This window comes from Myotis yumanensis, unplaced genomic scaffold (genome assembly GCF_028538775.1).
Source record: "Myotis yumanensis isolate MYYU_CA2020_CCGP unplaced genomic scaffold, mMyoYum1.0.hap1 SCAF_20, whole genome shotgun sequence".
Lineage (NCBI taxonomy): Eukaryota > Metazoa > Chordata > Mammalia > Chiroptera > Vespertilionidae > Myotis > Myotis yumanensis.
In genome coordinates, this window is record NW_027223771.1 from 9,585,157 (window position 1) to 9,607,530 (window position 22,374).

General features: G+C 50.2%; 1 long non-coding RNA gene across 3 annotated transcripts; it reads right to left on the minus strand.

Moving 5' to 3' along the window:
* Nucleotides 1-453: 453 nt before the first annotated feature.
* Nucleotides 454-22,117, minus strand: LOC138998385 (uncharacterized). 3 transcript variants are annotated; one of them, XR_011469150.1, is made up of 5 exons: nt 21,926-22,117; nt 19,634-19,725; nt 19,372-19,481; nt 18,288-18,392; nt 454-2,734 (listed from the first exon to the last, which is right to left on the minus strand). It is a non-coding gene; the product is annotated as an uncharacterized lncRNA (long non-coding RNA). The 3 variants fall into 3 exon arrangements; XR_011469151.1 differs by lacking the exon at nt 19,372-19,481 and having other exon boundaries at nt 457-2,734; XR_011469149.1 differs by lacking the exons at nt 19,372-19,481; nt 19,634-19,725 and having other exon boundaries at nt 507-2,734.
* Between the last annotated feature and the right edge of the window lie 257 nt (nt 22,118-22,374).

The window sequence follows — 22,374 nt, forward strand, 5'->3', positions numbered from 1 at the left end:
CGTGTGCTGTATAATGAGTCACTTACTTGAAGGACAGTGCATATATGTTGTACATGTTTTATTCCTGCGTAGGATCTAAAATAAATTATCCGTATGCCACCGGAAGTTTGGAATTAGGCACTGCTAGTGTATGAGTATATACACACATAAAACAGCTACACCTTTCCCTGTGTTTGTTAAAAATGTCTCCAAAGGTCATATCAGGCAGGGTGGCTGGGTCACCTTATAGGGAACCTCTGCCCAGCATTCAGGGGGCCTTCCTTTGCGGGGCTGGGGATGGGGGAGGTGCAGAACCCCGCCATGCTGTGTTTGTGCAGGGTTCTTTTTTGGGGGGGGGGGGAGGGTTTGTTTGATTTTGTGGGTAGAATTCTTGGTGAGGATCGCCTGGCAGACAGTTGTAATCCCAGTGCCCTGAAAAGCCGGGGAAATAGGGACCAACCATGTTCCTCAGGGGTCCTGCAAAGTAGGAGAGGTTTTCCTGGAGGAGCAGGTGAGCTGGGAGGCGGTGACTGGATCCCCCTTTTCCTCCACACGCTCCAAAGGGGCAGTTCTGGGGTCAGTGCCCGTGAGTGTCCCGAGAACCTGGGTGACAGGGAAGTCTCCCTATTGGAGACAACGAGGCAGGCAAGCATCTATCCTCCCGTCGGACTTGGGTCCGCCTGGTTTGGAAGCAGAACCAGGGATTTCCACCTCGAATTAAGATCAGTAACGTAGACAGAGACAAAGCTGCGGCTGTCCTGAGAGGCTTGTGTGAGGAAATGTTGACTGGGACACGATTCTCTTCACGAATTCAGTTCCAGGGGGTGTGAGCCCGTTCTTCCAGATGGTGTTGGTGCCTTCCCCACCCCCAAATCTTCTTACTGTACCCCCTTTTCTCTAGCAGAGTTTCCTAACCTGAAGTGTTAAGAGATGACATAGGATGTCCACCTTCTGGTTTTGTGAACGACCCTTCCTCCTCCATCAGTTTATTTCACATGTAGTTCCTGAGCCTGGCTTGTGATCTTTGCTAGATTCTGGGATTTCCTGAGGGAAGAAGCACTAGATTCTCCTTATAAAAGTGACCTTTTGGCTAGGGAAACGGACATGCAAACCCCAGTTTCTCCCTGGTGCGATTCCACAGATATGCCCATACAAAGTGCAGTAGGAGGAAATGTTTATGTCCCGTTAGGGTGGCTGGGAATGGTTTCGAATATATATATGGTTGCACTTAATTTTAATCCTCACCCAAGGATGTTTTTCCATTGATTTTTTAAAGTATACCTTTATTGATTTCAGAGAGGAAGGAAGAGGGAGAGAGAGAGAGACACTTCAATGATGAAAGAGAATGATTGATCGGCTGCCACCTGCACATCCCCTACTGGGGATCAAGCCAAGAACCCGGCCAGAATCAAACCAGGGGGGTCGGACCCGGTACCCTTCAGTCCGCAGGCCGACGCTCTACCCACTGAGCCAAACCGGCTAGGGCTCCATTGATCTTTAGAGAGAATGGACGAGGGAGGGAAAGACAGAGAGAATATCAAATATCACATCGATTGGTTGCCCCATGCACAAGCCCGGACCCGGGCCTTGGCCGGGAAGGAGCCTGCAACCCAGGTATATGCCCTTGACCTGAATCGAACCCGCGGCCCTTTAGTCCTCTAGCTAGCGCTCTATCCACTGTGCCAACCGACTAGGTCTCAAATTTACCTTTTAAAAAGTGAACAGAATCAGTAGCTGGTGTCGTCCAGTGGTTAGAGCATCAGCTTGCCCGACAGCCACTCACCGCACTCCAGTTAACCAGGGCACCAAGGAACACCTTAGGCAGGTTGGGAGGGCCACGTTCCTGGGAACCTCATTGAAGCAGTCTCTGTGCCTCCCATTACAAGACTGGGGCGGGAAGAGGCGCAGAACCCAGAGTGGTGACTTCCGTCCATCCAGGGACAGAATGATCGCCGCCCGGGCCTGCCTGGCTGATTTGCGGGGTAGAATTTTTGGTCGTGTTCACAGGGCTTTAGCTGGGACTTCAGCACCATGGACAGAGGCGCAGGATGTTGTTTCCCAGAATGGCCACAGGAGGGCAGCAGAGGATCATTTTTGAGCCTTAATGTGCTGACAGTGTCCTTCCAAGTCTCCTGTAAGAAGTATATGGATCCGTAGTCGTGTGCTGTATAATGAGTCACTTACTTGAAGGACAGTGCGTATATGTTGTACATGTTTTATTCCTGCGTAGGATCTAAAATAAATTATCCGTATGCCACCGGAAGTTTGGAATTAGGCACTTCTAGTGTATGAGTATATACACACATAAAACAGCTACACCTTTCCCTGTGTTTGTTAAAAATGTCTCCAAAGGTCATATCAGGCAGGGTGGCTGGGTCACCTTATAGGGAACCTCTGCCCAGCATTCAGGCGGCCTTCCTTTGCAGGGCTGGGGACCGGGGAGGTGCAGAACCCCGCCATGCTGTGTTTGTGCAGGGTTCTTTTTGTTTGTTTGTTTGATTTTATGGGTAGAATTCCTGGTGAGGATAGCATGGGCGACAGTTGCAATTCTGGTGCCCTGAAAAGCCCGGGCAATAGGGGGCGACCATGTTCCTCATGTGTTGCGTTGGCATTTAGGGATCGTTTTATGAGTGACAGTTGAAACTGATGAAATAAAGATGGACTCTTCCCACACAGATAAAATGGATGTTGTTTGAAGAAGGCAGTGGCTGTCCCATCACCCTGCTCTCCATGCTCGGGGAACAGTAACTGGCACCTACAGAAAGAGAGGACATCAAAGACAAGTTTCCCCTCCTGAACACAGTGGGGCATTGACCGTCGATGATTACAGACTAAGCAAAGGTAAATCCACTTGAATGACAGGGATTTCCTGGGGGTTAAAAAAGTAAGATCTTGTCTAAAAATACACCAGCATCTTCATTTTTTTTAATTTTTAAATTAATTTCAGAGAGGAAGGGAGAGGAAGAGAAATAGAAACATCAATGCAGAGAGAGAAGCACTGATTGATTGGTTGCATCCTGTGCTCATGGAATGGGGACCCAGCCATCAAAACCAGCAGGTGCTCTGAAGAGGAATCCACGTTGACCTCCTGGTTCAGAAGTAGAAACTCAAACACGAGCCACGCCAGCTGGGAAAGGTATAATTTTAAGACACTAGTACAATCTTTCCTGACATTAGCGTACCTTAGCATAGCATGGTTTAGAAGAATGAGGGAGATTAGACCTTCGAGGACCTTGCCTAGAGTATCTTAGCTTAGTGCGAGAGAAGAGACCTTTGAGGCACTAGCGGAGCTAAGCATACCTTAGAGGAACATAGGTTAGTGAGGAAGATGAGACTTTCAAGGACCTAGCTTAGCTTAACCCGGCATAGAGTACTGTAGGTTAGTGAGAGAGACTAGACCTTAGAGGAACTAACTTAACCTACAGTAACCTTAGGCTAGTGAGGCACGACACCATTGCAGACCTAACTAAGTTTAGCATTACATAGAATAGCCAAGGGACCTTTGATACCCGGCTAAGGATAGCTTACCCTAGAGGATCCTAGGTGACTGAGGCACATGACACCATGGCAGACATGACTTAGCTTACCCCAGAGTAGCCTAGCTTACGGAGGCAGAGGAGACCATTCCGGACTTAGCATAGCTTAGGTTAGGCTAGAGTAGCTGAGAGATCTTAGAGGACCTAGCGGAGCTAAGTTAAGCTTAGCATAGCCTAGAGGACCTAAGTTAGCTTAGCTTAGCCTGAAGTAGCTAAGGTCCCTCAGCTATTCTAGCCTGAAGTAGCCTAGGATAGCGAGGCAGACTAGACCATTGCTGACTTAGGTAGCTTAGCTTAGGCTAGAGTAGCTGAGGGACCTTACAATACCTAGAATAGCTTAGCTTAACCTAGAGTAGCCTAGGTTAGGGAGACAGAAAAAACCACTGGTGACCTAGCTTAGTTTAGCTTAGCCTAGAGTAGCCTAGGTTAGGGAGGGAGAAGAGACCATTGTTGACATAGGTAGCTTAGCTAAGGCTAGAGTAGCTAACGGACCTTACAGGACCTAGCATAGATTAGCCTAGCCTAGAGTAGCCTAGGTTAGGGAGGCAGACGAGACCATTGCAGGCTTGGCTTAGCTTAGCTTAGCTGAGGCTAGAGTAGCTGAGGGACCTTAGAGGACGTAGTGTAGCTTAGATGAGGCTAGAGTAGCTGAGATATCTTAGAGGACCTACCTTGACTTATCTTAGCCTAGAGTAGCCTAAGTTAGAGAGACAGACGAGGCCATTGCAGGCATAGCATAGCTTAGGTTAGGCAACAGTAGCTGAGGGACATTAGAGACCTTGCTTAGCCTAGAGTAGCCTAAGGTAAGCTATACTAAGCCTGCAATGGTCTCGTGTGCCTCCCTAACCTAGGCTACTCTAGGCTAAGCTAATCTAAGCTAGTTCCTCTAAGGTCCCTCAGCTACTGTAGGCTAAGCTAAGCCAAGCTATGCCTGCAATGGTCTCGTCTGCTTCCCTAACCTAGGCTACTCTACGCTAAGCTGATCTAAGCTAAGCTAGGTCCTCTAAGGTCCCTCAGCTACTCTAGCCTAAGCTAAGCTAAGCTACGCCTGCAATGGTCTCGTCTGCCTCCCTAACTTAGGCTAGTCTAGGCTAAGCTAAGCTAAGCTAAGCTAGGTCCTCTACGGTCCCTCAGCTACTCTGGCCTAAGGTAAGCTATGCTAAGCCTGCAATGGTCTCGTCTGCCACCCTAACCTAGGCTACTCTATCCTAAGCTAAGCTAAGCTAGGACTGCAATGGTCTCGTCTGCCTCCCTAACCTAGGCTACTCTAAGCTGAGCCAAGCTCAGCTAGGTCCTCTACGGTCCCTCAGCTACTCTAGCCTCAGCTGAGCTAAGCTAAGCTAAGCTAAGCCTGCAATGGTCTCGTCTGCCTCCCTAACCTAGGCAACTACGCTAAGCTGAGCTAAGCTAAGCTAGGTCCTCTATGGTCCCTCAGCTACTGTAGGCTAAGCTAAGCTAAGCTATGCCTGCAATGGTCTCATCTGCCTCCCTAACCTAGGCTACTCTAGGTTAAGCTAAGCTAAGCTAGGTCCTCGAAGGTCCCTCAGCTACTCTAGCGTACGCTAAGCTATGCTAAGCCTTGAATGGTCTCGTCTGCCTCCCTAACCTAGGCTACTCTAAGCTGAGCTAAGCTAAGCTAAGCCTGCAATGGTCTCGTCTGCCTCCCTAACCTAGGCTAAGCTAAGGTAAGCTAAGCTAAGGTAAGCCTGCAATGGTCCTGTCTGCCTCCCTAACCTAGGCTACTCTAGGCTAAGCTAAACTAAGCTACGCCTGCAATGGTCTCGTCTGCCTTCCTAACCTAGGCTAATCTAGGCTAAACTAAGCTAAGCTAGGTCCTCTTAGGTCCCTCAGCTACTCTAGCCTAAGCTAAGCTATACTAAGGCTGCAATGGTGTCGTTTGCCTCCCTAACCTAGGCTATTCTGGATAAGGTAAGCAAAGGTAAGCCTGCAATGGTCTCGTCTGCCTCCCTAAACTAGGCTACTCCAGCCTAAGGTAAGCTATAATAGGCCTGCAATGGTCTCGTCTGCCTCCCTAAACTAGGCTACTCCAGCCTAAGGTAAGCTATAATAGGCCTGCAATGGTCTCGTCTGCCTCCCTCCTAGGCGATTCGGGGCTAAGCTAAGCTAAGCTAAGCCTGCAATGGTCTCGTCTGCCTCCCTAACCTAGGCTAAGCTAAGCTAAGCTAAGCTAATCTAAGCCTGCAATGGTCTCGTCTGCCTCCCTAACCTAGGCTACTCTAAGCTGAGCTAAGCTAAGCTAAGCCTGCAATGGTCTCGTCTGCCTCCCTAACCTAGGGTACTCTATCCTAAGCTAAGGTAAGCTAGGCCTGCAATGGTCTCGTCTGCCTCCCTTACCTAGGCTACTCTAGGCTAGGCTAAGCTAGGTCGTCTAAGGTTCCTCAGCTACTCTAGCCTAAGGTAAGCTAAGCTACGCCTGCAATGGTCTCGTCTGCCTCCCTAACCTAGGCTATTCTGGGTAAGGTAAGCAAAGGTAAGCCTCCAATGGTCTCCTCTGCCTCCCTAACCTAGGCTAAGCTAAGCTAAGCTAAACTAGGTCCTCTAAGCTCCCTAAGCTACTCTAGCCTAACCTAAGTTATGATAAGCCTGCAATGGTGTCGTCTGCCTCCCTAACCTAGGCAACTCTAAGCTGAGCTAAGCTAAGCTAAGCCTGCAATGGTCTCGTCTGTCTCCCTAACCTAGGCTAAGCTAAGCTAAGCTAAGCTAAGCTAAGCTAAGCCTGCAATGGTCTTGTCTGCCTCCCTAACCTAGGCTACTCTAAGCTGAGCTAAGCTAAGCTAAGCCTGCAATGGTCTCCTCTGCCTCCCAAACCTAGGGTACTCTATCCTAAGCTTAGGTTAGGTATGCCTGCAATGGTCTCGTCGGCCTCCCTAACCTAGGCTACTCTAAGCTGAACTAAGCTAAGCTAACCCTGCAATGGTCTCGTCTGCCTTCCTAACCTAGGCTACTCTAAGCTGATCTAAGCTAAGCTAAGCCTGCAATGGTCTCGTCTGCCTCCCTAACCTAGGCTAAGCTAAGCTAAGCTAAGCTAAGGTAAGCCTGCAATGGTCTTGTCTGCCTCCCTAACCTAGGCTACTCTAGGCTAAGCTAAACTAAGCTAAGTCTGCAATGATCTCGTCTGCCTCCCTAACCTAGGCTACTCTAGGCTAAGCTAAGCTAAGCTAACCCTGCAATGGTCTCGTCTGCCTTCCTAACCTAGGCTACTCTAAGCTGATCTAAGCTAAGCTAAGCCTGCAATGGTCTCGTCTGCCTCCCTAACCTAGGGTACTCTATCCTAAGCTAAGGTAAGCTAGGCCTGCAATGGTCTCGTCTGCCTCCCTTACCTAGGCTACTCTAGGCTAGGCTAAGCTAGGTCGTCTAAGGTTCCTCAGCTACTCTAGCCTAAGGTAAGCTAAGCTACGCCTGCAATGGTCTCGTCTGCCTCCCTAACCTAGGCTATTCTGGGTAAGGTAAGCAAAGGTAAGCCTCCAATGGTCTCGTCTGCCTCCCTAACCTAGGCTAAGCTAAGCTAAGCTAAACTAGGTCCTCTAAGCTCCCTAAGCTACTCTAGCCTAACCTAAGTTATGATAAGCCTGCAATGGTGTCGTCTGCCTCCCTAACCGAGGCTACTCTAAGCTGAGCTAAGCTAAGCTAAGCCTGCAATGGTCTCGTCTGTCTCCCTAACCTAGGCTAAGCTAAGCTAAGCTAAGCTAAGCTAAGCTAAGCCTGCAATGGTCTTGTCTGCCTCCCTAACCTAGGCTACTCTAAGCTGAGCTAAGCTAAGCTAAGCCGGCAATGGTCTCCTCTGCCTCCCAAACCTAGGGTACTCTATCCTAAGCTTAGGTTAGGTATGCCTGCAATGGTCTCGTCGGCCTCCCTAACCTAGGCTACTCTAAGCTGAGCTAAGCTAAGCTTGGTCCTCTAAGGTCCCTCAGCTACTCTAGCCTAAGGCAAGCTAAGCTAAGCCTGCAATGGTCTCGTCTGCCTCCCTAACCTAGGCTACTCTAAGCTGAGCTAAGCTAAGCTTGGTCCTCTAAGGTCCCTCAGCTACTGTAGCCTAGGCTAAGCTAAGCTAACCTAAGCTAGGTCCTCTAAGGTCCCTAAGCGATTCTAGCCTAAGCTAAGCTATACTAAGCCTGCTATGGTCTCGTCGGCCTCCCTAACCTAGGCTACTCTAAGCTGAGCTAAGCTAAGCTAAGCCTGCAATGGTCTTGTCTGCCTCCCTAACCTAGGCTAAGCTAAGCTAAGCTAAGCTAAGCTAAGCTAAGCCTGCAATGGTCTCGTCTGCCTCCCTAACCTAGGATAGTCTAGGCTAAGCTAAGCTAAGCTAAGCATGCAATGGTCTCGTCTGCCTCCCTAACCTAGGCTACTCTAAGCTGAGCTAAGCTAAGCTAAGCCTGCAATGGTCTCGTCTGCCTCCCCAACCTAGTCTACTCTAAGCTGAGCTAAGCTAAGCTAAGCCTGCAATGGTCTCGTCTGCCTCCCTAACCTAGGATACTCTAGGCTAAGCTAAGCTAAGCTAGGTCCTCTAAGGTCCCTAAGCTATTCTAGCCTAAGCTAAGCTATACTAAGCCTGCAATGGTCTCGTCGGCCTCCCTAACCTAGGCTACTCTAAGCTGAGCTAAGCTAAGCTAAGCCTGCAATGGTCTCGTCTGCCTCCCTAACCTAGGCTAAGCTAAGCTAAGCTAAGCTAAGCCTGCAATGGTCTCGTCTGCCTCCCTAACCTAGGCTAAGCTAAGCTAAGCTAAGCTAAGCTAAGCTAAGCTAAGCCTGCAATGGTCTCGTCTGCCTCTCTAACCTAGGCTAAGCTAAGCTAAGCTAAGCTAAGGTAAGCTAAGCCTGCAATGGTTTCGTCTGCCTCCCCAACCTAGTCTACTCTTAGCTGAGCTAAGCTAAGCTAAGCCTGCAATGGTCTCGTCTGCCTCCCTAACGTAGGATACTCTAGGCTAAGCTAAGCTAAGCTAGGTACTCTAAGGTCCCTCAGCTACTCTGTCCTACGCTAAGCTAAGCTAAGCCTGCAATGGTCTCGTCTGCCTCCCTAACCTAGGCTAGGCTAAGCTAAGCTAAGCTAAGCTAAGCTAAGCATGCAATGGTCTCGTCTGCCTCTCTAACCTAGGCTAAGCTAAGTTAAGCTAAGCTAAGCCTGCAATGGTCTCGTCTGCCTCCCTAACCTAGGCTAGGCTAAGCTAAGCTAAGCTAAACTAAGCATGCAATGGTCTCGTCTGCCTCCCTAACCTAGGCTACTCTAAGCTGAGCTAAGCTAAGCTAAGCCTGCAATGGTCTCGTCTGCCTCCCCAACCTAGTCTACTCTAAGCTGAGCTAAGCTAAACTAAGCCTGCAATGGTCTCGTCTGCCTCCCTAACCTAGGCTAATCTAAGCTAAGCTAAGCTAAGCCTGCAATGGTCTCGTCTGCCTCCCTAACCTAGGCTACTCTAAGCTGAGCTAAGCTAAGCTAAGCCTGCAATGGTCTCGTCTGCCTCCCCAACCTAGTCTACTCTAAGCTGAGCTAAGCTAAACTAAGCCTGCAATGGTCTCGTCTGCCTCCCTAACCTAGGCTAGGCTAAGCTAAGCTAAGCTAAGCTAAGCATGCAATGGTCTCGTCTGCCTCTCTAACCTAGGCTAAGCTAAGCTAAGCTAAGGTAAGCCTGCAATGGTCTCGTCTGCCTCCCTAACCTAGGCTAGGCTAAGCTAAGCTAAGCTAAGCTAAGCATGCAATGGTCTCGTCTGCCTCTCTAACCTAGGCTAAGCTAAGTTAAGCTAAGCTAAGCCTGCAATGGTCTCGTCTGCCTCCCTAACCTAGGCTAGGCTAAGCTAAGCTAAGCTAAACTAAGCATGCAATCGTCTCGTCTGCCTCCCTAACCTAGGCTACTCTAAGCTGAGCTAAGCTAAGCTAAGCCTGCAATGGTCTCGTCTGCCTCCCCAACCTAGTCTACTCTAAGCTGAGCTAAGCTAAACTAAGCCTGCAATGGTCTCGTCTGCCTCCCTAACCTAGGCTAATCTAAGCTAAGCTAAGCTAAGCCTGCAATGGTCTCGTCTGCCTCCCTAACCTAGGCTACTCTAAGCTGAGCTAAGCTAAGCTAAGCCTGCAATGGTCTCGTCTGCCTCCCTAACCTAGGCTAGGCTAAGCTAAGCTAAGCTAAGCTAAGCCTGCAATGGTCTCGTCTGCCTCCCTAACCTAGGCTAAGCTAAGCTAAGCTAAGCTAAGCTAAGCCTGCAATGGTCTCGTCTGCCTCTCTAACCTAGGCTAAGGTAAGCTAAGCTAAGCTAAGCCTGCAATGGTGTCGTCTGCCTCCGCAACCTAGTCTACTCTAAGCTGAGCTAAGCTAAGCTAAGCCTGCAATGGTCTCGTCTGCCTCCCTAACCTAGGATACTCTAGGCTAAGCTAAGCTAAGCTAGATCCTCTAAGGTCCCTCAGCTACTCTGTCCTACGCTAAGCTAAGCTAAGCCTGCAATGGTCTCGTCTGCCTCCCTAACCTAGGCTACTCTAGGCTAAGCTAAGCTAAGCTAAGCCTGCAATGGTCTCGTCTGCCTCCCTAACCTAGGCTAAGCTAAGCTAAGCTACGCTAAGCTAAGCCTGCAATGGTCTCGTCTGCCTCTCTAACCTAGGCTAAGCTAAGCTAAGCTAAGCTAAGGTAAGCTAAGCCTGCAATGGTGTCGTCTGCCTCCGTAACGTAGGCTACTCTAGGCTAAACTAAGCAAAGCTAGGTCCTGTAAGTTCCCTCAGCTACTCTAGCCTAAGCCAAGCTAAGCTAAGCCTGCAATGGTCTTGTCTGCCTCCCTAACCTAGGCTACTCTAAGCTGAGCTAAGCTAAGCTTGGTCCTCTAAGGTCCCTCAGCTACTCTAGCCTAAGCCAAGCTAAGCTAAGCCTGCAATGGTCTCGTCTGCCTCCCTAACCTAGGCTACTCTAAGCTGAGCTAAGCTAAGCTTGGTCCTCTAAGGTCCCTCAGCTACTCTAGCCTAAGCCAAGCTAAGCTAAGCCTGCAATGGTCTTGTCTGCCTCCCTAACCTAGGCTAAGCTAAGCTAAGCTAAGCTAAGCTAAGCTAAGCCTGCAATGGTCTCGTCTGCCTCCCTAACCTAGGATAGTCTAGGCTAAGCTAAGCTAAGCTAAGCATGCAATGGTCTCGTCTGCCTCCCTAACCTAGGCTACTCTAAGCTGAGCTAAGCTAAGCTAAGCCTGCAATGGTCTCGTCTGCCTCCCCAACCTAGTCTACTCTAAGCTGAGCTAAGCTAAGCTAAGCCTGCAATGGTCTCGTCTGCCTCCCTAACCTAGGATACTCTAGGCTAAGCTAAGCTAAGCTAGGTCCTCTAAGGTCCCTAAGCTATTCTAGCCTAAGCTAAGCTATACTAAGCCTGCAATGGTCTCGTCGGCCTCCCTAACCTAGGCTACTCTAAGCTGAGCAAAGCTAAGCTAAGCCTGCAATGGTCTTGTCTGCCTCCCTAACCTAGGCTAAGCTAAGCTAAGCTAAGCTAAGCTAAGCCTGCAATGGTCTCGTCTGCCTCCCTAACCTAGGATACTCTAGGCTAAGCTAAGCTAAGCTAAGCCTGCAATGGTCTCGTCTGCCTCCCTAACCTAGACTACTCTAAGCTGAGCTAAGCTAAGCTAAGCCTGCAATGGTCTCGTTTGCCTCCCTAACCTAGGCTACTCTACGCTAAACTAAGCTAAGCTAAGCTAGGTCCTCTAAGGTCCCTCAGCTACTCTAGCCTAGGCTAAGCTAAGCTATACTAAGCCTGCTATGGTCTCGTCGGCCTCCCTAACCTAGGCTACTCTAAGCTGAGCTAAGCTAAGCTAAGCCTGCAATGGTCTTGTCTGCCTCCCTAACCTAGGCTAAGCTAAGCTTAGCTAAGCTAAGCTAAGCTAAGCCAGCAATGGTCTCGTCTGCCTCCCTAACCTAGGATAGTCTAGGCTAAGCTAAGCTAAGCTAAGCATGCAATGGTCTCGTCTGCCTCCCTAACCTAGGCTACTCTAAGCTGAGCTAAGCTAAGCTAAGCCTGCAATGGTCTCGTCTGCCTCCCCAACCTAGTCTACTCTAAGCTGAGCTAAGCTAAGCTAAGCCTGCAATGGTCTCCTCGGCCTCCCTAACATAGGCTACTCTAAGCTGAGCTAAGCTAAGCTAAGCCTGCAATGGTCTCGTCTGCCTCCCTAACCTAGGCTAAGCTAAGCTAAGCTAAGCTAAGCTAAGCTAAGCCTGCAATGGTCTTGTCTGCCTCCCTAACCTAGGCTACTCTAAGCTGAGCTAAGCTAAGCTAAGCCTGCAATGGTCTTGTCTGCCTCCCTAACCTAGGCTACTCTAAGCTGAGCTAAGCTAAGCTAAGCCTGCAATAGTCTCGTCTGCCTCCCTAACCTAGGCTAAGCTAAGCTAAGCTAAGCTAAGCTAAGCCTGCAATGGTCTCGTCTGCCTCCCTAACCTAGGCTAAGCTAAGCTAAGCTAAGCTAAGCTAAGCTAAGCCTGCAATGGTGTCGTCTGCCTCCCCAACCTAGTCTACTCTAAGCTGAGCTAAGCTAAGTTAAGCCTGCAGTGGTCTCGTCTGCCTCCCTAACCTAGGCTAAGCTAAGCTAAGCTAAGCTAAGCTAAGGTAAGCCTGCAATGGTCTTGTCTGCCTCCCTAACATAGGCTACTCTAGGCTAAGCTAAACTAAGCTAAGTCTGCAATGGTCTCTTCTGCCTCGCTAACCTAGGCTACTCTAGGCTAAGCTAAGCTAAGCTAAGCCTGCAATGGTCTCGTCTGCCTCCCTAACCTAGGCTACTCTAGGCTAAGCTAAGCTAAGTTAAGCCTGCAATGGTCTCGTTTGCCTCCCTAACCTAGGATACTCTTGGCTAAGCAGAGCTAAGCTAGGTCCTCTAAGGTCCCTAAGCTATTCTAGCCTAAGCTAAGCTATACTAAGCCTGCAATGGTCTCGTCTGCCTCCCTAACCTAGGCTACTCTAAGCTGAGCTAAGGTAAGCTAAGCCTGCAATGGTCTCGTCTGCCTCCCTAACCTAGGCCAAGCTAAGCTAAGCTAAGCTAAGCTAAGCTAAGCCTGCAATGGTCTCGTCTGCCTCCCTAACCTAGGATACTCTAGGCTAAGCTAAGCTAAGCTAAGCATGCAATGGTCTCGTCTGCCCTCCTAACCTAGGCTACTCTAAGCTGAGCTAAGCTAAGCTAAGCCTGCAATGGTCTCGTCTGCCTCCCTAACCTAGGCTAAGCTAAGCTAAGCTAAGCTAAGCTAAGCCTGCAATGGTCTCGTCTGCCTCCCTAACCTAGACTACTCTAAGCTGAGCTAAGCTAAGCTAAGCCTGCAATGGTCTCGTTTGCCTCCCTAACCTAGGCTACTCTACGCTAAACTAAGCTAAGCTAAGCTAGGTCCTCTAAGGTCCCTCAGCTACTCTAGCCTAAGCTAAGCTAAGCTAAGCTAAGCCTGCAATGGTCTCGTCTGCCTCCCTAACCTAGGCTACTCTAAGCTGAGCTAAGCTAAGCTAAGCCTGCAATGGTCTCGTTTCCCTCCCTAACCTAGGCTACTCTACGCTAAACTAAGCTAAGCTAAGCTAGGTCCTCTAAGGTCCCTCAGCTACTCTAGCCTAGGCTAAGCTAAGCTATACTAAGCCTGCAATGGTCTCGTCGGCCTCCCTAACCTAGGCCACTCTAAGCTGAGCTAAGATAAGCTAAGCCTGCAATGGTCTTGTCTGCCTCCCTATCCTAGGCTACTCTAAGCTGAGCTAAGCTAAGCTAAGCCTGCAATGGTCTCCTCGGCCTCCCTAACATAGGCTACTCTAAGCTGAGCTAAGCTAAGCTAAGCCTGGAATGGTCTCGTCTGTCTCCCTAACCTAGGCTAAGCTAAGCTAAGCTAAGCTAAGCTAAGCCTGCAATGGTCTTGTCTGCCTCCCTAACCTAGGCTACTCTAAGCTGAGCTAAGCTAAGCTAAGCCTGCAATGGTCTTGTCTGCCTCCCTAACCTAGGCTACTCTAAGCTGAGCTAAGCTAAGCTAAGCCTGCAATAGTCTCGTCTGCCTCCCTAACCTAGGCTAAGCTAAGCTAAGCTAAGCTAAGCTAAGCTAAGCCTGCAATGGTCTCGTCTGCCTCCCTAACCTAGGCTAAGCTAAGCTAAGCTAAGCTAAGCTAAGCTAAGCTAAGCCTGCAATGGTGTCGTCTGCCTCCCCAACCTAGTCTACTCTAAGCTGAGCTAAGCTAAGTTAAGCCTGCAGTGGTCTCGTCTGCCTCCCTAACCTAGGCTAAGCTAAGCTAAGCTAAGCTAAGCTAAGGTAAGCCTGCAATGGTCTTGTCTGCCTCCCTAACATAGGCTACTCTAGGCTAAGCTAAACTAAGCTAAGTCTGCAATGGTCTCTTCTGCCTCGCTAACCTAGGCTACTCTAGGCTAAGCTAAGCTAAGCTAAGCCTGCAATGGTCTCGTCTGCCTCCCTAACCTAGGCTACTCTAGGCTAAGCTAAGCTAAGTTAAGCCTGCAATGGTCTCGTTTGCCTCCCTAACCTAGGATACTCTTGGCTAAGCAGAGCTAAGCTAGGTCCTCTAAGGTCCCTAAGCTATTCTAGCCTAAGCTAAGCTATACTAAGCCTGCAATGGTCTCGTCTGCCTCCCTAACCTAGGCTACTCTAAGCTGAGCTAAGGTAAGCTAAGCCTGCAATGGTCTCGTCTGCCTCCCTAACCTAGGCCAAGCTAAGCTAAGCTAAGCTAAGCTAAGCTAAGCCTGCAATGGTCTCGTCTGCCTCCCTAACCTAGGATACTCTAGGCTAAGCTAAGCTAAGCTAAGCATGCAATGGTCTCGTCTGCCCTCCTAACCTAGGCTACTCTAAGCTGAGCTAAGCTAAGCTAAGCCTGCAATGGTCTCGTCTGCCTCCCTAACCTAGGCTAAGCTAAGCTAAGCTAAGCTAAGCTAAGCCTGCAATGGTCTCGTCTGCCTCCCTAACCTAGACTACTCTAAGCTGAGCTAAGCTAAGCTAAGCCTGCAATGGTCTCGTTTGCCTCCCTAACCTAGGCTACTCTACGCTAAACTAAGCTAAGCTAAGCTAGGTCCTCTAAGGTCCCTCAGCTACTCTAGCCTAAGCTAAGCTAAGCTAAGCTAAGCCTGCAATGGTCTCGTCTGCCTCCCTAACCTAGGCTACTCTAAGCTGAGCTAAGCTAAGCTAAGCCTGCAATGGTCTCGTTTCCCTCCCTAACCTAGGCTACTCTACGCTAAACTAAGCTAAGCTAAGCTAGGTCCTCTAAGGTCCCTCAGCTACTCTAGCCTAGGCTAAGCTAAGCTATACTAAGCCTGCAATGGTCTCGTCGGCCTCCCTAACCTAGGCCACTCTAAGCTGAGCTAAGATAAGCTAAGCCTGCAATGGTCTTGTCTGCCTCCCTAACCTAGGCTACTCTAAGCTGAGCTAAGCTAAGCTTGGTCCTCTAAGGTCCCTCAGCTACTCTAGCCTAAGCCAAGCTAAGCTAAGCCTGCAATGGTCTCGTCTGCCTCCCTAACCTAGGCTACTCTAAGCTGAGCTAAGCTAAGCTTGGTCCTCTAAGGTCCCTCAGCTACTCTAGCCTAAGCCAAGCTAAGCTAAGCCTGCAATGGTCTTGTCTGCCTCCCTAACCTAGGCTAAGCTAAGCTAAGCTAAGCTAAGCTAAGCTAAGCCTGCAATGGTCTCGTCTGCCTCCCCAACCTAGTCTACTCTAAGCTGAGCTAAGCTAAGCTAAGCCTGCAATGGTCTCGTCTGCCTCCCTAACCTAGGATACTCTAGGCTAAGCTAAGCTAAGCTAGGTCCTCTAAGGTCCCTAAGCTATTCTAGCCTAAGCTAAGCTATACTAAGCCTGCAATGGTCTCGTCGGCCTCCCTAACCTAGGCTACTCTAAGCTGAGCTACGCTAAGCTAAGCCTGCAATGGTCTTGTCTGCCTCCCTAACCTAGGATACTCTAGGCTAAGCTAAGCTAAGCTAAGCCTGCAATGGTCTCGTCTGCCTCCCTAACCTAGGATACTCTAGGCTAAGCTAAGCTAAGCTAAGCCTGCAATGGTCTCGTTTGCCTCCCTAACCTAGGCTACTCTACGCTAAACTAAGCTAAGCTAAGCTAGGTCCTCTAAGGTCCCTCAGCTACTCTAGCCTAGGCTAAGCTAAGCTATACTAAGCCTGCTATGGTCTCGTCGGCCTCCCTAACCTAGGCTACTCTAAGCTGAGCTAAGCTAAGCTAAGCCTGCAATGGTCTTGTCTGCCTCCCTAACCTAGGCTAAGCTAAGCTAAGCTAAGCTAAGCTAAGCTAAGCTAAGCCTGCAATGGTCTCGTCTGCCTCCCTAACCTAGGATAGTCTAGGCTAAGCTAAGCTAAGCTAAGCATGCAATGGTCTCGTCTGCCTCCCTAACCTAGGCTACTCTAAGCTGAGCTAAGCTAAGCTAAGCCTGCAATGGTCTCGTCTGCCTCCCCAACCTAGTCTACTCTAAGCTGAGCTAAGCTAAGCTAAGCCTGCAATGTTCTCGTCTGCCTCCCTAACCTAGGATACTCTAGGCTAAGCTAAGCTAAGCTAGGTCCTCTAAGGTCCCTAAGCTATTCTAGCCTAAGCTAAGCTATACTAAGCCTGCAATGGTCTCGTCGGCCTCCCTAACCTAGGCTACTCTAAGCTAAGCTAAGCTAAGCTAAGCCTGCAATGGTCTCGTCTGCCTCCCTAACCTAGGATACTCTAGGCTAAGCTAAGCTAAGCTAAGCATGCAATGGTCTCGTCTGCCCTCCTAACCTAGGCTACTCTAAGCTGAGCTAAGCTAAGCTAAGCCTGCAATGGTCTCGTCTGCCTCCCTAACCTAGGCTAAGCTAAGCTAAGCTAAGCTAAGCTAAGCTAAGCCTGCAATGGTCTCGTCTGCCTCCCTAACCTAGACTACTCTAAGCTGAGCTAAGCTAAGCTAAGCCTGCAATGGTCTCGTTTGCCTCCCTAACCTAGGCTACTCTACGCTAAACTAAGCTAAGCTAAGCTAGGTCCTCTAAGGTCCCTCAGCTACTCTAGCCTAAGCTAAGCTAAGCTAAGCTAAGCCTGCAATGGTCTCGTCTGCCTCCCTAACCTAGGCTACTCTAAGCTGAGCTAAGCTAAGCTAAGCCTGCAATGGTCTCGTTTCCCTCCCTAACCTAGGCTACTCTACGCTAAACTAAGCTAAGCTAAGCTAGGTCCTCTAAGGTCCCTCAGCTACTCTAGCCTAGGCTAAGCTAAGCTATACTAAGCCTGCAATGGTCTCGTCGGCCTCCCTAACCTAGGCCACTCTAAGCTGAGCTAAGATAAGCTAAGCCTGCAATGGTCTTGTCTGCCTCCCTATCCTAGGCTACTCTAAGCTGAGCTAAGCTAAGCTAAGCCTGCAATGGTCTCGTCTGCCTCCCTATCCTAGGCTACTCTAAGCTGAGCTAAGCTAAGCTAAGCCTGCAATGGTCTTGTCTGCCTCCCTAACCTAGGCTAAGCTAAGCTAAGCTAAGCTAAGCTAAGCCTGCAATGGTCTCGTCTGCCTCTCTAACCAAGGCTAAGCTAAGCTAAGCTAAGCTAAGCCTGCAATGGTCTCGTCTGCCTCCCTAACCTAGTCTACTCTAAGATGAGCCTAGCTAAGCTAAGCTAAGCTAAGCCTGCAATGGTCTCTTTGGCCTCCCTAACCTAGGCTACTCTAAGCTGAGCTAAGCTAAGCTAAGCCTGCAATGGTCTCGTGTGCCTCCGTAACGTAGGGTACTCTAGGCTGAGCTAAGCCAAGCGAAGTCCTCTAAGTTCCCTCAGCTACTCTAGCCTCTGTAAGCTAAGCTAAGCCTGCAATGGTCTCGTCTGCCTCCCTAAGCTAAGCTAAGCTAAGCTAAGGTTGGTTCTCCAAGTCCCTCAGCTACTCTAGGCTACGCTAAGCTATGCTAAGCCTCCAATGGTCTGGTCTGCCTCCCTAACCTAGGCTACTCTAAGCTTAGCTAAGCTAAGCTAGATCCTCTAAGGTCCCTCAGCTACTCTAGCGTACACTAAACTAAGTTAAGCTAAGCTAAGCCTGGAATGGTCTCGTCTGCCTCCCTAACCTAGGCTACTCTCTGCTAAGCTGAGCTAAGCTAAGCTAGGTCCTCTAAGATCCCTCAGCTACTCTACGTTAAGGTAAGATATACTAAGCCTGCAATGGTCTGGTCTGCCTCCCTAACCTAGGCTACTGTAGACTAAGCTAAGCTAAGTCCTCTAAGGTTTGCAGGAGGCAGCTATTCGACGTTTCTAACTGTCTATCCTTCTCCCATTCTCTCTGTAAAAAATCAATAAAAATTTGTTGAAAAAAAAGAAGATTGCATTTAACGTTCTTTCAAAATGGGAATAAAAGTGGTTGCCTGGCCTGGAGTAGTTAGTGTCATGATTGGGGGAAAAAAAGTCAGAAAAGGTCAAAACTCTAACACATGGGGTGCAGTGGGATTTTGCACCCCGTGGAGCTGCGTCTGCCAGCGCCGTGGGGACTTTCCACACCCACAGGGCAACACCGTTTCCTATGTGGAGGGGGTGTCGTGGGGGGATGCATTGATGCACATAACGGTGTACGCCGGTCCCCTGACTCGGGCCCGCCAGAAGGGTCATGTGGGGGTCCAGGGCAGGGTTTGGGTCTGGATTATTCGGGGGCAGAGTGCTGGGTGCCCCAGCAGCCATAAGATGCTCCAAGCTCAGATCAGGCACGGCCGGGGGCGTTTGGAATGTTTTGGGCTTTCTTTGCTTTAAAACATGGAGGCTGTTTATTCTCTCAAGGTTTGTGAAGCCCTAGACTTCCAGTTTGCAAATTTATGTCTGTATCTATTTAGTTAGTTGTAAAGAGAGACTGGGACAGAGAAAGGTTACTCACGTGTCCTCAGCTCCCAGGGTCCCACAATATACCTGGAGGTCACCGGCTTCCTGTGACTTTGGGTTGTCGCCTCCTGCCCCGCCCTGGGGTTCCTGGTTTAGAGGTCTTGGGGAGAGAAAGAAACATCAGTAATGAGAACTACAGGTCGGCTGCCTCCTGTACACCCCACACAGGGGATCAATCCCAGAACCCGGTTCCTAGGTTGGTGTTTCACCACTGATTCATGCTGGCTGGATCTTATATTATTACTATTATTTTTTTTAACAAAAATGTAACCTTTTGCATAGGAGCTGGGGCAGCCTTAGCTGCTGGAAGTTGCCCCACTGTTAATGTTTCTGGCCTGGCCTCAGGCTCACCCGCCTCCCCCATCACTCAGGCCTGCTTCTCTCCCTGGCACCCCTTCCCACTGCCTTTCTGGGGATCCCTAAAACCTGGGGGTTTGAGGGCACCAAAGGGAAAGGGGATGGGAGGGTGGCTTTTTGTTAAAATGTCTCCTGCCAAATAATTCCACAGACACCATTTTGGGGAGGGTAGACTTTGCCCACCCCTCTCCCATCTCAGCCCAGGACTTGGGCTCCCGATTCCCACCAGGCCCACAATTCCCGCTGGGCACCAAGTGGGCCACGAGGAGACAGAGCCACACCCCATCCTGCATCAGCGCACCCCACCCTGTGTCAGCGGGAAGTGACTCCCCCTCATTCCCAAGCACAGGCCCAGGTCACCAGGTGCTGGCGGAAGCCTGAACCCTCCCCTCCCTTCTCCCCTCCTCTCCCTTCTGTGCCTTGGTGGGGCCGTGTTGCTATGATGAATTTACTAAATCTCATCATTATTTTAATTTGCCTTGAAAAAAATAGTTTGGGCGGCCTGGCCACTGTTTGTATGTATCCATCTGCCCCCATCAAACCTGTGTTAAAACAAATGTTACTTAAGATAAACAATCCAATCAAAAAATAGGCAAAGGGTCTAAATAGACACCTTTCAAAAGAGGATATTCAGAAAGCCAAGAGACATATGAAAACATGCTCAAAGTCACTAATCATCCGAGAGATGCAAATCAAAACAACAATGAGGTACCATCTCACACCTGCCGGGTTGGCTATCATCAACAAATCAACAAATGACAAGTGCTGGAGAGGATGTGGAGAAAATGGAACACTCGTGCACTGCTGGTGGGAATGCAGACTGGTGCAGCCCCTATGGAAGACAGTATGGAGTTTCCTCAAATAATTAAAAATGGAATTCCCATTTGACCCTGTGATCCCACTTCTAGGAATATATCCCAAGAAACCAGAAACACCAATCAGAAAGGATATATGCACCCCTATGTTCATAGCAGCACAACTCACCATAGCTAAGATCTGGAAACAGCCTAAGTGCCCATCAGTGGATGAATGGATTAGAAAACTGTGGTACATCTACACGATGGAATACTATGCTGCTGTAAAAAAGAAGGAACTCTTACCATTTGCAACAGCATGGATGGAACTGGAGAGCATTATGCTAAGTGAAATAAGCCAGTCAATGAAGGAAAAATACCACATGATTTCACTCATTCATGGATAATAAAGACCATTACAAACTTTTGAACAATAATAGATACAGAGGCAGAGCTGCCTCATGCCTCAAACAGATTGTCAAACTGCAGTGGGAAGGCCGGGGAGGGTTGGGGGGGCGCGGGTAAGAGATCAACCGAAGGACCTGTATGCATGCATATAAGCATAACCAATGGACATAAGACACTGTGGGGTAGGGGAGGCCAGGGGATTGTCAAGGGTGGTGGGGGGGGGGGGGGACAAAAAGGAGACATATGTAATACTTTTTGTAATACTTTAAGCAATAAAACAATAAAAACAAACAAACAAAAAACAAATGTTACTTTTCTCTCTCCTGGACACAAACCCTCCCTTTCTGATGGAAAGAGCTTTGCAGCCGAAACCGGTTTGGCTCAGTGGATAGAGCGTCGGCCTGCGGACTGAAAGGTCCCAGGTTCGATTCCGGTCAAGGGCATGTACCTGGGTTGCGGGCACATCCCCCGTAGGAGATGTGCAGGAGGCAGCTGATCGATGTTTCTCTCTCATCGATGTTTCTAACTCTCTATCTCTCTCCCTTCCTCTCTGTAAAAAATCAATAAAATATATTTAAAAAAAAAAAAAAAAAAAAGAAAGAGCTTTGCATAATTACATTGAAGCCAGAACAGCCACCCCCACGTTTTATGGGTCACAAACCATCCACAATCGCCACATTTCTGTCCAGGAAACCTTAGTCCCTTCAGTGACAGAGCGGGCTCCCCGGGGCCTAGTCCAGAACTGGGATGATGGAAATCTCTAAGAACCCAAGCCCTGGCCGGTTTGGCTCAGTGGATAGAACGTTGGCCTGTGGACTGAAGGGTCCTGAGTTCATTCCGGTGGGGGTGGGGGTGGGGGTGGGGTGGGCATGTGCCCGGGTTGCGGGTTCAAGGTCGTGCAGGAGGTAGTGGGTCAATGATTCTCTCTCATCATTGATGTTCCTATCTCTCCCTCTCCCTTCCTCTCTAAAATCAATAAAAATATATTTAAGAGAAAAAAGAACCTGAGATGATGTTGACAACTGACCACTGTTTACATATAAAGTTCAGACCCGGCGAGAGTGCCACTCCCTTCTGAGCCCCAACCTCTTTCCTAGCTTTGTCCTGCGGTAATTAAGAACTTCTGATTTAAACAGACAGCTGCTCAGGTCACTGAATAATATTCGCTCCTTTGATGTCCAACTTTTGACAGTTGTCACACCAGCCCTGGGCAATCTAGCACACATACCTCCTCTGAAAAAAAGAAAGAAAGCAAACCCCCATGGCTTTGAAGAAATCTAATATGTGATCCTTATCACCCAATGATGGAAAACCACAGGCCGCCGGGCTACCCATTACATTCGGTTGTTACATAATGGAGCCCAATTGGGGTTTGAGCTCCTGCAGGTGGTATCGGTGGCCCCTGAGAAGGGAGCCCCACAATTTGGGCGCCCTCTTTCCCTACCTCCGAGCCCAGGCCCAGAGTGGGAGGGAAACCCGCAGAAAGTCTAGAAGGTTGGGGCAGGGATGGGGATCGCAGGGTGGGGGCAGGTGCCCCTCGCGCCAGCCTGGGGAGCCGGGCAGCCCCGGCCACCTATACCCGCGATGACACGACACGGACACGCCGTCGCTTCCCGAACTCAGTCGCCAAATTCGGAGTGCGCCAGATGGCAGGATGACCTCCGCGTCTGTTACGCTATGTGTGCGCGCGGTGCGGGTTTGGGATGGAGAAGACAGGAAGCCCAGGGACCACGCTGATTCCTCTAAAACACACGCTCCCTGTGCCCGGGCCCTTCGGCAACCAGGGTCCCCGCCACCCCCCGCCCTGCGCGCGCCTCTCCAGCGCCACCCAGAACGCAGATGCGCGGCCGAAGGAGGGAGGCGAGAGGAGAGAAGGGGAGTGGGCAGGAGAGTTGGAAGCGAAGGGGCAGGGAGAGCGGGCTGGGAGTATGCGGCTGTGAGGGCAACAGCTGGAAGGCATTGTCCCGGGAGCGACACCTGAGGCCCGGGGCCGACAGGGGCCACGGTGTCCCAGATCCGAGACGGGAAGGCCCGCCCGCACCCGCCTGAAAGGGAAACCGAGTGGCGGACTCACTCCGTGGGCTGGCCGACCGCGCAGCGGGCTTCCGCTCCGGTCACCGCCGCTCACACTGTCACACAGGCCGAGGGGGCCGACCTCCCCTGCGCTCGCGCGGCCAGCGCCTCCGTCGCCGTCCAGTGGGAGCTGCGAGCCCAGTCCGGCAACCGCCCGCCGGGACCAGGGACCGCGCCAAGCGGAAGAGCAGAACCTGGTCGCGGCCGAATGACGCAGGGCCGGCACGCGCAGACTCAGTACAGCGCGGCGAAACCCCTCCCGCCCCTGTGGGCTGTCATGTCGACTTCCGGTTTTGTTACCAGGCCCTGATTAGCGGGCTTGGGGGGAATGGGCGTGCCGAGGGGAGAAGTGCAGCAGGCAATATTTTGTAAGATAACGTTCCCTACCAAGTGATCAAAATCACCTGTATTCGCTGCTTACAATGCGAACGCCAACGCGGGGTCAGTGTG